This window comes from Nicotiana sylvestris, chromosome 12 (genome assembly GCF_000393655.2).
Source record: "Nicotiana sylvestris chromosome 12, ASM39365v2, whole genome shotgun sequence".
NCBI classification, from domain to species: domain Eukaryota; kingdom Viridiplantae; phylum Streptophyta; class Magnoliopsida; order Solanales; family Solanaceae; genus Nicotiana; species Nicotiana sylvestris.
This window is the reverse complement of record NC_091068.1, coordinates 42,882,821-42,894,955: the sequence shown is the minus strand read 5'-3', so window position 1 is coordinate 42,894,955 and position 12,135 is coordinate 42,882,821. Positions and strand designations below refer to the sequence as shown.

At 37.0% G+C, this 12,135-nt stretch overlaps 1 long non-coding RNA gene across 1 annotated transcript; it reads left to right on the top strand.

Annotated features, from left to right (window-relative positions):
* Window positions 1-2,775: 2,775 nt before the first annotated feature.
* LOC104240788 (uncharacterized) lies at window positions 2,776-9,389 on the top strand. The gene is made up of 2 exons (XR_714535.2): window positions 2,776-3,284; window positions 8,747-9,389. It is a non-coding gene; the product is annotated as an uncharacterized lncRNA (long non-coding RNA).
* Window positions 9,390-12,135: the final 2,746 nt, after the last annotated feature.

Here is a 12,135-nt window from a genome sequence, read left to right as displayed (position 1 = left end):
CATACTCGGTACATTATTTTGTACTAACGTCGGGGATGCTGCATTTCATGCCTGTAGGTCCTCATTCACAGTTGGACAAACCCTCCCAGCAGACAGAGTCAAACATCAGCTTGGTTGGTAAGCTCCACTTCCTTAGATTACCAGGTCTAGACCTTGGAGTTCATTTTTATATATACAGGTTTGATGGGTAGATTGAGGCCCTGTCCCGACCATGGTACAATTTAGTTATCTCTAGAGGTTTGTAGATGAGTCCTGTATATTTTTTATATTAGTAGATGTTCATGGCGGCTTAATCGGCTGGCACAGATATATATATATATATATATATATATATATATATATATATATATATATATATATATATATATATATATATATATATCACCTTTTGGGTATGTTTACCCCATAAATAAGAGAGACATTATTTTCAGACGATTCAGAGTATGACCTCATCGACTTAAGTTGAGGGTTACCCCTCCAGAGTTCACAGTTACAGAATGGTACGCTAGGGCCGAGTACAGAACTGGGTGCCAACCACGCCTCTTCAAGTTTAGGGCATGACAGGTCTGTCCTAGTCTGCAATAGATTAGTTATGCGGCCGAATAATACACTGCAAAATCTTCCTCCAAAAATTCTCATATTTATTCGGCAACAGATGTGCGGCCCGTAAACGGTGATACGATCGCATATTGGACCATGAAATGACCTTCAAAATTAAGTTTCACCTGGTTCGCTTCACAACGAATCTGCGGTCAGCAGAATAGTTTTGCGGTCATATAGTGGACGCAAAAATGCCATTTTCAAAAAATTTCACCAAGTCCACAATGCATTGCACAACCCAAAAGATTGCAGAAAATTATCTACAATGCATTGCCTTCTTCGGCACCATAAAACCTTAAATTCTTGGCAAAAATTTACGGGGCCTTACAAAGATCCATACCCATAATCACATCAAAATCCAACATATTAAGTAACAATAGATCTATCCTAGTTTCCTAACCCCCAATTGGTAACCACACAAGACCATAATACACGATCCACCATAATAGAGTCACCTACATGTGCAGATACATGAAATGAAATATCAAGAGAACCACTGGGCATATCCAAATAAGGAGCAAAATATGATGACACATAGGAATAGGTAGACCCCGGATCAAATAACACGTAACATCTATGATAGACTAAATCTATACTTGTAATTACAACATATGAGGCCACCGCGTCAGGTCTACCTAAAAAAGCATAGCATCGATCCTGACCACAACCTCTCTAACTACTGATGGTAAGCTATAATTACGTATTTTAGTCGTTTATTGCACTTTAATTCACTGCACTTTACTTGTTTTGAGCTTTAATTGATAGTATTTTTGTCACGCCCCAAAACCAAAGGGCGCGACCGACGCTCAATTGAGCAAGCCCGATTGAGCAAGCCTATTAGGTTTCATTCTACCCAAAATTAATTTATGAATAACAAGGAGATGAACTCCATAAATCCTACTTTATGAGCATTACATTGACAATTTTTACCTTTGTCTTTCATTAACAGTTCAACCATACTAACAAAATTATTACAATTAATAGATACGAAGGAAACATTCTGCCAAATAACAACATATCTACTTCAAATTTTCAATACCCGACACCACTCACAACCTGTATACGAAGCCTCTAAATACAATTGAAGAGTAAAATAAAAATGCCGGCAACAAGACTCCGGCTATACCTCAAAATACAAAGTACATGATAAACAACGGTACACGACCCCGAAATAAAGTGGGGCTCACCAAGTCAGCTGAAAGGGAGATGCGTCACTAGCTGCGACCAACACAGCCTGCTATGGAGCCACCTACACCCATTTAAGACGTAGTGCCCCCGGCAAAAGGGATGTTAGTGCCATCGAATAGCACTAGTATGTATAACTAAACATCATCTCATGAGAAAGAACAACCATACAAGAATAAAGAAATCATAAGGATTCAATAAAAGCTTTAATCAATAACCACATCATCAAATAAAAGGAATCACATAGCTTTCACATAATTTTCATAGCTTTAGTTTGGGGCATTTAATACTGTTCATCATCATTCATAATACCACCGCTTTCTTGAGTGGAGTCCGATCACGACCCGATCGGCTAGGTTGCCTCATTTGAGATATGTGTGAGCACGTGATTTTTGCCCTATATGTAATACTCCTATAAAATCCCAAGAAAATAGATTTTTTCCTAATTATTTGCCATTATAGGATTTTTTGTGGAATTTTATTAATTGTTTACATTTTCTATGCACGTTTAATTTTATTAAAAATCATGAAAAATGACAAAAATACCATGCATTGCATTTAGGTTTGTTTTTTTTATATTTTTAGGATTAATCGGTAATTATTTGTTTTATAAAATGAAAATCACAAAAAATGCTTCATTTTTACACTTTTGCCTTTTATTTTTAGGTTACTGATTTTTCTCTTTTAGTTTAGGATTAAGTAGCTTTTATAATTTTTGTAATTAGTTAATTAGTTTAATTTCACACTTTTGGATAGTTTAGGATTTTTATTTTGTAGGATTTTTAATCAAAAGAAAAGAAAAAATTAGAAAATAAAAGAAAGAATTGGAAAAAGGGTTTATCTTGTGATATTGGGCCAATTCTCACCCACCCCAGATCTGTTCCAAAACTTCCCTTTAACCCAAGCCCAAATCCCTGCCCGACCCGAACCGAACCGACCCAAAACCCGGATCTTTTCTTATTAAACTAACCTAATAACCTAGAAAAATATGAGGAGCTCCCCCTCTCTAAAAACAAAGAGAAATGGTGCAACACCCAGGGCACCCTTCCCTTCTTCTTTTCTTCTTCTTCATTCCTCCACACACACAGAAAACTACGCACAAGAGCTCCTTCTTCTTCTTCTTCTTTCATTTCTGAAAATCCCACGCATAAGAATCAAAAAATCAAAATCAGACCTAGAAGAAACCCAAAAAAGCGGCGGATCTCAAGGAGCTAAAAAGAGCATCAGCTAAAGAGAATAAAGATTTTCGCCGATAACTATGGAAAAGCATCAGCTACTGACTCCCCTAATCCCTCTCAATAGACGGATGCTAAGTTGGAAAGAAAGAGTTCAAAAGTTGATTTTTAATTTCTTTCAATTGGTACATGTTCTCTGAGACTGCGAAAGCTGGTCCGAGTTGAAGAGTTGCTGATTTCGGCTATTTTCATGACGCTGTAGCTGTGCTTATGAGCGTTAACCTTTGTTGGTCTTATTCTGCTGCCTTTTGTTCCTGCTGTTAGGTATGTTAATTATTTCCTTTGTAATTCTCAGCTATATATGAATGAAGGTCTAAATAGTTTGCTGAATCCATGTCTAATTTTGGTGTATTCATTATGTTTGGCTACTAGATCTTCTTCCCTTAATTGCTTTGTTAAATATTTAAATCTGGATATTTTAGTTGAATCTCTTAAAATGTTGTGGTGTTGGGCGTGCCTTCACAGAATTGCTTTACATTTTTATTTGAGTTGGAATATTTTCTTAAAATTGTGCAAAGTAGGGAATCGGTTGTTCAAAAAAAAAAAAAAACTTGGCAAAGTGAGGACCTAGTAGTTCTTTACAATTTAGTTGCAAATATGATGCAAAGTTTTGTTGATTTTTGTGAAGTACTTTGTATTCCTTTTTTTATTATTTTGGAAGTAATTTGCAGCATGATCTTAGAATATGTATTTGGCATTTCTTGTTCACTGCAGCAACTCGGAATGAGTACTGATAGATTCTGCAAGTTTTGTTATGTAAAAGTGTGCATAGTGATGACATATTTTAGGTGATATTTGTTTAGGACAATATGCTCATTGACGTTATCTAGTGACAAGCTCTTTTCTTTCAAGGGATTAGAATAGTCTGGCATCACTAATTTTATATAACATCTTTAAGATATGCAAAGGCTGGAGTTGTGCAATCATACTCATTTTGAGATTGTTGTGCATTTTTATATATCGATACTTCCATAACTGAAACCTCCCCGTGTAATTTCAAACCTTAGAAAGTTAAAACAACTCATGAACATCCTAGCTTGCTTTAGGCGCGATTAAAAAATCATCGTGGCTATGGGTACGGTGCCCGTGGCATGTTCATAATACGTAAATCTCAATTCGGGGGTGCATTTCATGTAACCCGATTATAACAACTTCGAATAATAAAACCCTTTGAAATAATTTGAGGCGTGTCATGCCAAATAAAATCCCTAAGCCCATGGCCCTCGCAAACCTAGTTAGTTTTATAGAAAATTTGAGGTGTGCCATTTTCATTAAATAACCCATGACCCTCATATAATTAATACTAACTCTTTTAAAATCGAGGTGCGCCATCAATTGAATTTTCCATGGCCCTCGCAAACCTTGTTATTAATTTGAGCTTCGTATTTGCTTTAGATGCGTTCCTTAAATTGACTTTCTTTTAATTATTAAATCCGGGTGTGCATTTCATGTGATCCAATTTCAATTCTTCACAACGTTAAATAGAACGTGTCGCAAATTGCGGGTGCATTTCATGTGGCATGGTTCAAGGCATGTTTTAAATAGCGTTGAATCTTCCTAAAATAATTAAAAGCGATTAATAAGTTAAAAAATGCACAATAGGTTAAAACATGTAATAAATCAGATAATAGGCTAATTGTAATAGTTTAAGTGACCGTGCTAGAACCACGGAACTCGGGAATGCCTAATACCTTCTCCCGGGTTGACATAATTCCTTACTTAGAATTTCTGGTTTGCAGACTTCAAAAGGGAAGTCGAATTTCCTCGATTTGGGATTTTAAAATAAACCGGTGACTTGGGACACCAAATAAACTATTCCAAGTGGCGACTCTGAGAAATTAAATAAAATAATCTCATTTCGAATAATGTCACTTTAATTGGAAAAACTCCCCTTATATCACATTCGGGTGTGTAAAAAGGAGGTGTGACAATATGTACCTCAATCACAATCTCATTCTCACTTTCCGAAATTCAATATCAGCACAATACCACCATGTGTGCGGTATGATGTTCGATTACGGCCCGATCGGCTAGGCCGCCTTATCAAGGCGTTGTTCCTTTCTTATTAATCATCTCATTTCAATCTTTATTTCACATGTATCAATTCATAGGCACTTGGGGCCATAATTATCACATTATATTTGGCACTGGCCACATTTCATAATTCACATTCCACATCCCTTTCACTTTCAACATCAAACTTGCAATTTAAGATAATGACACATACAAGAGAAATTCAAGTTGAAAGCATAGAGAGAGATTCACATGATTTGGCGTAATAATCACAAGTTAAACTTGACTTGAAATCTAGGCAATTTAGCATATAGTCCACATTCTTCACATATCACCAATTTACCAAGAATAGCATATTGAACATATTGGGACACACTTTTCACATATATTATTGCAACACTAATTCCTTTGAAATAACAAATACTACGTCACTCAAATTCCGGACTTACAATTTTACATGGACACCATGGTAGCTCAATTTCTAAGAAGAGGGGGTTTTAGCCATACATACCTCAAAGAGCTTTTCCTTAAGCTTCTACAATCCACTAACATCTCTAGCAATAAGAATCCGAAAGATAGTGAGCTAGAGATTAGCATGCTTGATTCTTGAGGGTTTGTGCAAGATTTATGATTAGGAGGCTAGGTTCCCTCTTTCTCTCTCTAAAATGCTCTCACCTCTCTCTAGATTTAGTGTAAAATAGTCCAAAATGTAGCCTCAAAGATTATTTATCAAAGTGGGTTTGGATATAAAAATTTCCAAAAATAACCCCCGAAGTCAAATATGTGGTGCAATTATGCTATAGCATAATCGAAATGTGGGCAGCATTCTTGTAGTATAATCATTATGCTATAGCATAATCAGCATGCGACAACATAACGTTTTGCCCGACACTGAGTAAAAGCCCAAGGGATTAAGCCGAGATCGTGTTTGGGGGTCGAGGACGAAGTCTGGGCATCAAAAATCAAAGTTTGATCTTTACTCTAAGAAAACACCACTGCCACGGTGCGTGGGGCGCCGCGGCTACCCAATATCTGCTGCCTATCAATTTTTGAGCTCCTTGAAGATGTCACTAATGCCCCTTATGGCGCGTCGACGCATGTGGTGCGTCTGTGCAATTTTTATAGAGTAATTGTTCTATTTCGGCTAGGAAAAGGTGATTTCATTTGGGCCCGACCCTACCTGGTATAAATACATGGGAAAACGTTATTTTATGGACTTTTGACATATTTTAGACCTAAGAAGGCTAAGGAGGAGTTGGAGAAGCAAAAGCACAAGGATTTCATTTTTGAATCCTCACTCGAGATCTGAGTTTGGATCGTTTTATGTTTTCCTATACTTTAAACATATTTGTGATGAATTTCTCCATGTCTACGGAGTAGTTCTCATTAGGGGTTGATAGATTTGGTGTATTGATGATTGTTTTTGGATTATTACTCATGTTTTATGTATTGAATCATTTTGGATAGTTTAATTATTGCATCTATATTCACTAGTTCATGTAATCGAGAGGGGCATAACCTGTGATATCTTTGCATTATATTGTTGGTTGAGTTCGCCAATTCTTCTTAGTAATCAAAAGAGGCTAATTGAATCATTGATTAAACCTAGTTAGGAGGATAATCAAGAGAGGTTCTCCTAAAGATCAATCTATTACGAATTCTTACATATTTTTACAGAGCTTAAATTGGTTCATCTTGTGAGGTTGAGACTTAATCGAGGGAGGAGTTTCTACTAAACGTTTGAACTAATAATTGAGTGAATATGAGAGACTCACTTGAACATTAGAAGTGAATCATTTAGAGTTAGATCCCAAACAATTATATTACACCTATACCATCAAATTCGTATTTTCTCCCACTGATAACCTTCTTTGCTTACTCATTGTTACGATTTTCACTAGTCAATAGCTTTATATTCTTAGTTAATTTTAGTTAGAAATCATATAAATCTCAACTGTTGATCATCTTGGATAACAATCAACCACAGAAACTTCGAGAATACTATTTAAATCCAATCCCTATGGATACAATATTATACTATACTATATTTGATTAGCGAGCATAATTTAAGTGTGTTTCGAGCTCGTCAAATTTTGGATTTTAGTAGTTAGGGATAGAAAAATAATGGAAAAAACATAAATTTTTTAATTTTTTTTGACTTTTCCCCGACGATGGATATCATCAACAGGTTTCTTGAGGGATTAAAGTCAAAGAAAAAAGACAAAAAGATTTCTTTTGTTAGGTAGTGTAACAAGTCCCCCTTAGTTTTTCTTTGTGTCACGGTTCTTTTCCAAGAGTTTTATTTGAACCAAGTGTAGTTCTTATTTTTTTAGGAGTAGGAAACCTTGTGCCATGATTTGAATGGAAGCGATGTCTCTTGACTTCATTATACCTTGAGAATAGTGAGTACTTTAGTGTGATGATTAGGCTCAGTTTTTGACTATTGTATAGGTACCTTAATTTATATGATCTTAACCGTGGTTAACTATTTTGACTAGAGTGTCTTGATAGTCCGATCCAGAGTGAGTTATGTGCCATGTGTGTGAGAGATTTTGTATTATTCATTGTATTGCATTTGATGTCGAGAATTTGTCCCGTGTGTTTGCAAAGCGAAATAGTAGTTTTATTCAGTCTTGGAAGTGATATAGGTGTTTCTTTGTTGAGCTAGTTATATGCTTTCACCCACCTAATCGTTATGTATCTTAGCTACCCCTTTGAGCCTGTAATCTTGTTTCTTTGGCAACCACATTACGAGCCTTACCCGTTTGTTTGAATTGACCATTTATTTGAATCTTGTATCTCTCATGAGCACTTGAATTTGTATGAACTTTGTAATAGTTGAAGTGTGGGGTGGGTGGTTTAGCTTTTGAGTGGACCTAATGAAATAAGGAAGAAGGTGCACTATTTTGAAAAAGTAAGAACCACTTGAATTGAAAAAGAAAAGAAGAAAAAAATAGTTGTATTGTTGTGCAAAATATTCTTTGATAGTGGCGACTCTTGTTGTATTTTTGCTTAAAGAGGTAAGGAGTTTATGTATATTGATGTGAATGTGGAGTTATGGTTTGACATAAGTGTGGGGTTTTGAACGGTTAAGTATATGTATTAAAGTGCTTAGGGAGGTGTAGTCACTCTTATATACAAATATATCCTACCCGTCCCACAGCCTATATTACAACCGAATAAAGTCCAACTTGATCCTTGACTGAATGAGCTCAATTAGTAGAGTAGTACACTATGGGCAAGCTTATGGTACGTCTTTTGTGACATATGAATGTTATTTCTGAGAGTGAGTGAATTCTTTCTATCTTGAGTTCCTAAATGTTCTTAAATGTTAGTGTGGGTGGAACTACTCTCTATTGTTGTGTGAGGGCAGTTGATTCATAAAGGAAAGGTAATGTCGTTAACCTCTGTGTTAGAGTAAGTGAGCGGGTTATAAAAAATACGTGGTGTTCTTGAGGCGAGGATTTTACGTCTTTGTGCTTAATCTATTTTAAATATTCTTGGTGTAATGAGTTAGGAGGGTTGTTTAAGAAGGTCGTGTATATATAACGTGTAGTTTGATTGCTCGAGGAAGAGCAATGATTTAAGTGTAGGGTGTTGATGGTAGGCTATAATTACGTATTTTAGTCGCTTATGACACTCTAATTCACTGCACTCTTGTTTTGAGCTTTAATTGATAGTGTTTTGCACTAATTGTGTTTTATGCCTTGTAGGAGTGATTCTGAGTTATGTAGATGTTGTGGAGATAATTCGAGCTATTTAGAGCTTTGAAGTCAGAGTAAAAGCTCAAGGGATTAAGCCGGGATCGTGTTCGAGGGTCGAGGACCAAGTCTGGACATCAAAAATCAAAGTTTGATCCGTACTCTAAGAAAATGCCACTTCCGCGGAGCGTGGGGCGCCATGGCTGCCCAATTTTCGCTGCCTGTCAATTGTTGAGCTCCTTGAAGATGTCCACTAATGCCCCGCATGGTGCGTCACCCCATGCGGTGCGGCTATGCAATTTTTACAAAGTAAATGTCTTATTTCTGTTAGGAAAAGATGATTTCGTTTGGGCCCGACCAAACTTGGTATAAATACATGGAAAAATGTAGTTTATGGACTTTTGACATATTTTTGACCTAAGGAGGCTAAGGAGGAGTTGGAGAAGCAAAAGCACAAGGATTTCATCTTTCGATCCTCACTCAAGACCCGAGTTTGGATCGTTTTATCTTTTCCTATAATTTAAACATATTTGTGATGAATTTCTTCATGTCTATGGAGTAGTTCCCTTTAGGAGTTGATGGACTTGGTGTATTGATAAATGTTTGTGGATTATAACTCTTGTTTTATGTATTGAAATTGTTTTGGATGTTTTAATTATCGCATCTATATTCACTAGTTCATGTAATTGAGAGAGGCATAACTTGTGATAACTTTGCATTACATTGTTGGTTGGGTTCACTAATTCTTCTTAGTAATCGAAATAGGCTAGTTGAATAATTTATTAAACCTAGTTAGGAGGATAATCGAGAGAGGTTCTCCTAAAGACCAATCTACTACGAATTCTTGCATATCTTCACAGAGCTTAAATTGGTTCATCTTGTGAGGTTTAAACTTAATCGAGAGAGGATTTTCTGCTAAAAGTTTGAACTAACAATTGAGTGAATTCGAGAGACACACTTGAACATTAGAAGTAAATCATCTAAAGTTAGATCCCAAACATTATCTTGCACGTATTCCATCAGTCATTTTTACGATTGTCACTAGTTAATAGCTTTAGATTCTTAGTTAATTTTAGTTAGAAAGCATTTAAATCTCAACTGTTTATCATCTTGGATAACAATCAACCACATAAACTACGAGAGTACTGTTTAAATCCAATCCATGTGGATACGATATATAATATACTATATTTGATTAGCGAGCATAATTTAAGTGTGTGTTTCGAGTTCGTCAACTACCAACATGTTCCCCTAATCTAGGAGGAGCTCTGGCTGCATGTCCTCCCCCTCTAGCTGACTGGGAAGGGTATAAAGCATCTGATGCAGGAACAACTGTTGGAGAAGTTTGCGGTGCTGCACCTCTAGCAAGTCTGGGTAAATGCCTCCTCACATGGCCAAACTCTCCGCACTCAAAAAAACCTCTAGCTGATGGAGGCTACTGAACCTGAATCTGTCCCTGATGTCCCGAATAGCCAGTAAAAGAGCCTTGAATAGACAGAGCACGATACGAACACATTGGAGAACATTAAATGATGATGGAACTGGAGTGCTGAAAGATCGTCGAGCCACATCACCATGGGCTCCTTACTTTATGGAATGAGCTGGCCTACCATGATCGACTTTAGCAAACTAATATCTAACCTTAGATGAGGTACCACTGAAACTACCAGAACAACGAGGCCTCTTATCCCTGATCATAGCCTCTCTGCCTTGACTAAGAATACGCTCGATCCTCCGATCTATCTCCATAGACTAATGAAACGTAGTCCCAATCTCTGACTCTCGGGCCATATCAATCGTGATACCATAAGTCAATCACTCAATAAATTGACTCACCTTCTATGCCTCAGTGGAGATCAAGAAAGCAACATGACAAGAAAACTCTATGAATCTTGCCTCATGCTCGGTCACATTTATGCGATCCTATTGAAGGCGCTCAAACTGAACTCTCAACTCATCCCTCTTTGTGTGTGAGATGTACCTCTCGAGAAATAAGTGTGAAAACTGAGTCCAAGTGAGGGGATATGAACGTACTGGCCTGCCCAGCCCATCTGTTTGCCACTATGTACTAGTAGCCCCTTTCAATTGGAATGTAGTAAAATCCACAACATTGGACTCTACCAAGCCCGAATTGCTAAGCATCTAATGACATCGGTCTAGGAAATCCTGGACATCCTCTAAAGCATCACCATCAAAGTGAGGAGGATGTAACTTCTAGAACCTCTCAAGCCTCTTCTGCTCCTCAATAGACATAGCAGGATTAACCACGGGTCTAGCTACCACTATAAGGCCACTATCTAAAAATACACTCGATGTCTTAAACATCATTGCAGCCTGCTCAGTACGTGCGGCAGAGGTCCAAGCTCCCCCTCCAGCCTGGATGTGGCTTGGGCCATTATAACCACTCCAGCCCGAGTCAAAGTATCGATAAAACTGACCATCTTGGCGATAGCCTCCTTAAATACTGGTGCGACAATAAAACCTTCTAGATGCTAAGCTGGCACGGGGCCTCGACATGATCATCAATAATATAATCCTCCACCTGATCTGCATGTGGGTGTACTGATTTCAAATCGGGTTCAAATCCTTATTTTTCATTTTAGAAAAGTTTTACCAAAACCCCCAATTTCTCACTTAAATTCACCAATAAGTTTCCAATTTTAAGGATGAAATTAACCATAATATTCAAATCCAAGTCAAGAACACTTTCCCTAATCCAAGTTGTGAAAATCGCCTTTAAAATTGCCCCAATTCGAGTTCCCAATCTTAAAATATGTCAAACCCTCGAACTTAATAAGCTGCCCAGTCTTTTCATATTTGCGATAAATACTGCTACTTCTACGACTGTCATGACCGAAAATTCACCTAGTCGTGCTGGCACCTAACCCCAACCCGCTAGGCAAGCTAAGCAAAATTCAAGACAACTCTAATGAAGATAATAAATAATCAATAAATAAAATTGCTGAGTTTTCATATAATATCCCAAGAATTCGTAGTACAAGTCATGAATCACTAAGATTTAGATTTGCAAAGTTGGTACGAGAATAAATACAATATCTGTTTGGAATATACATAAACGAAGTAAGAATCTAAAACTACCAAGGACAAGTGGTAGCTACATCCGGAAAGCAGGTACATCTTCAATGCCAGCTCCCGTCATCCATAGCATCTTAGCTCCAAGATATGCACACAAGGTGCAGAAGTGTAGTATGAGTACAACCGACCACATGCACTTAGCAAGTCTCATAACTAACCTCAACAAGGTAATAGTTAAAAGAATTATTAATGATACTCGCTAATAAACTGTTCATTTCATAAATCTCACAAGTACACAATAATAATATTATTAAGTTGTATATCACAGATAGGGCCACCTCAGTGCACAAAGATAACGTAACATG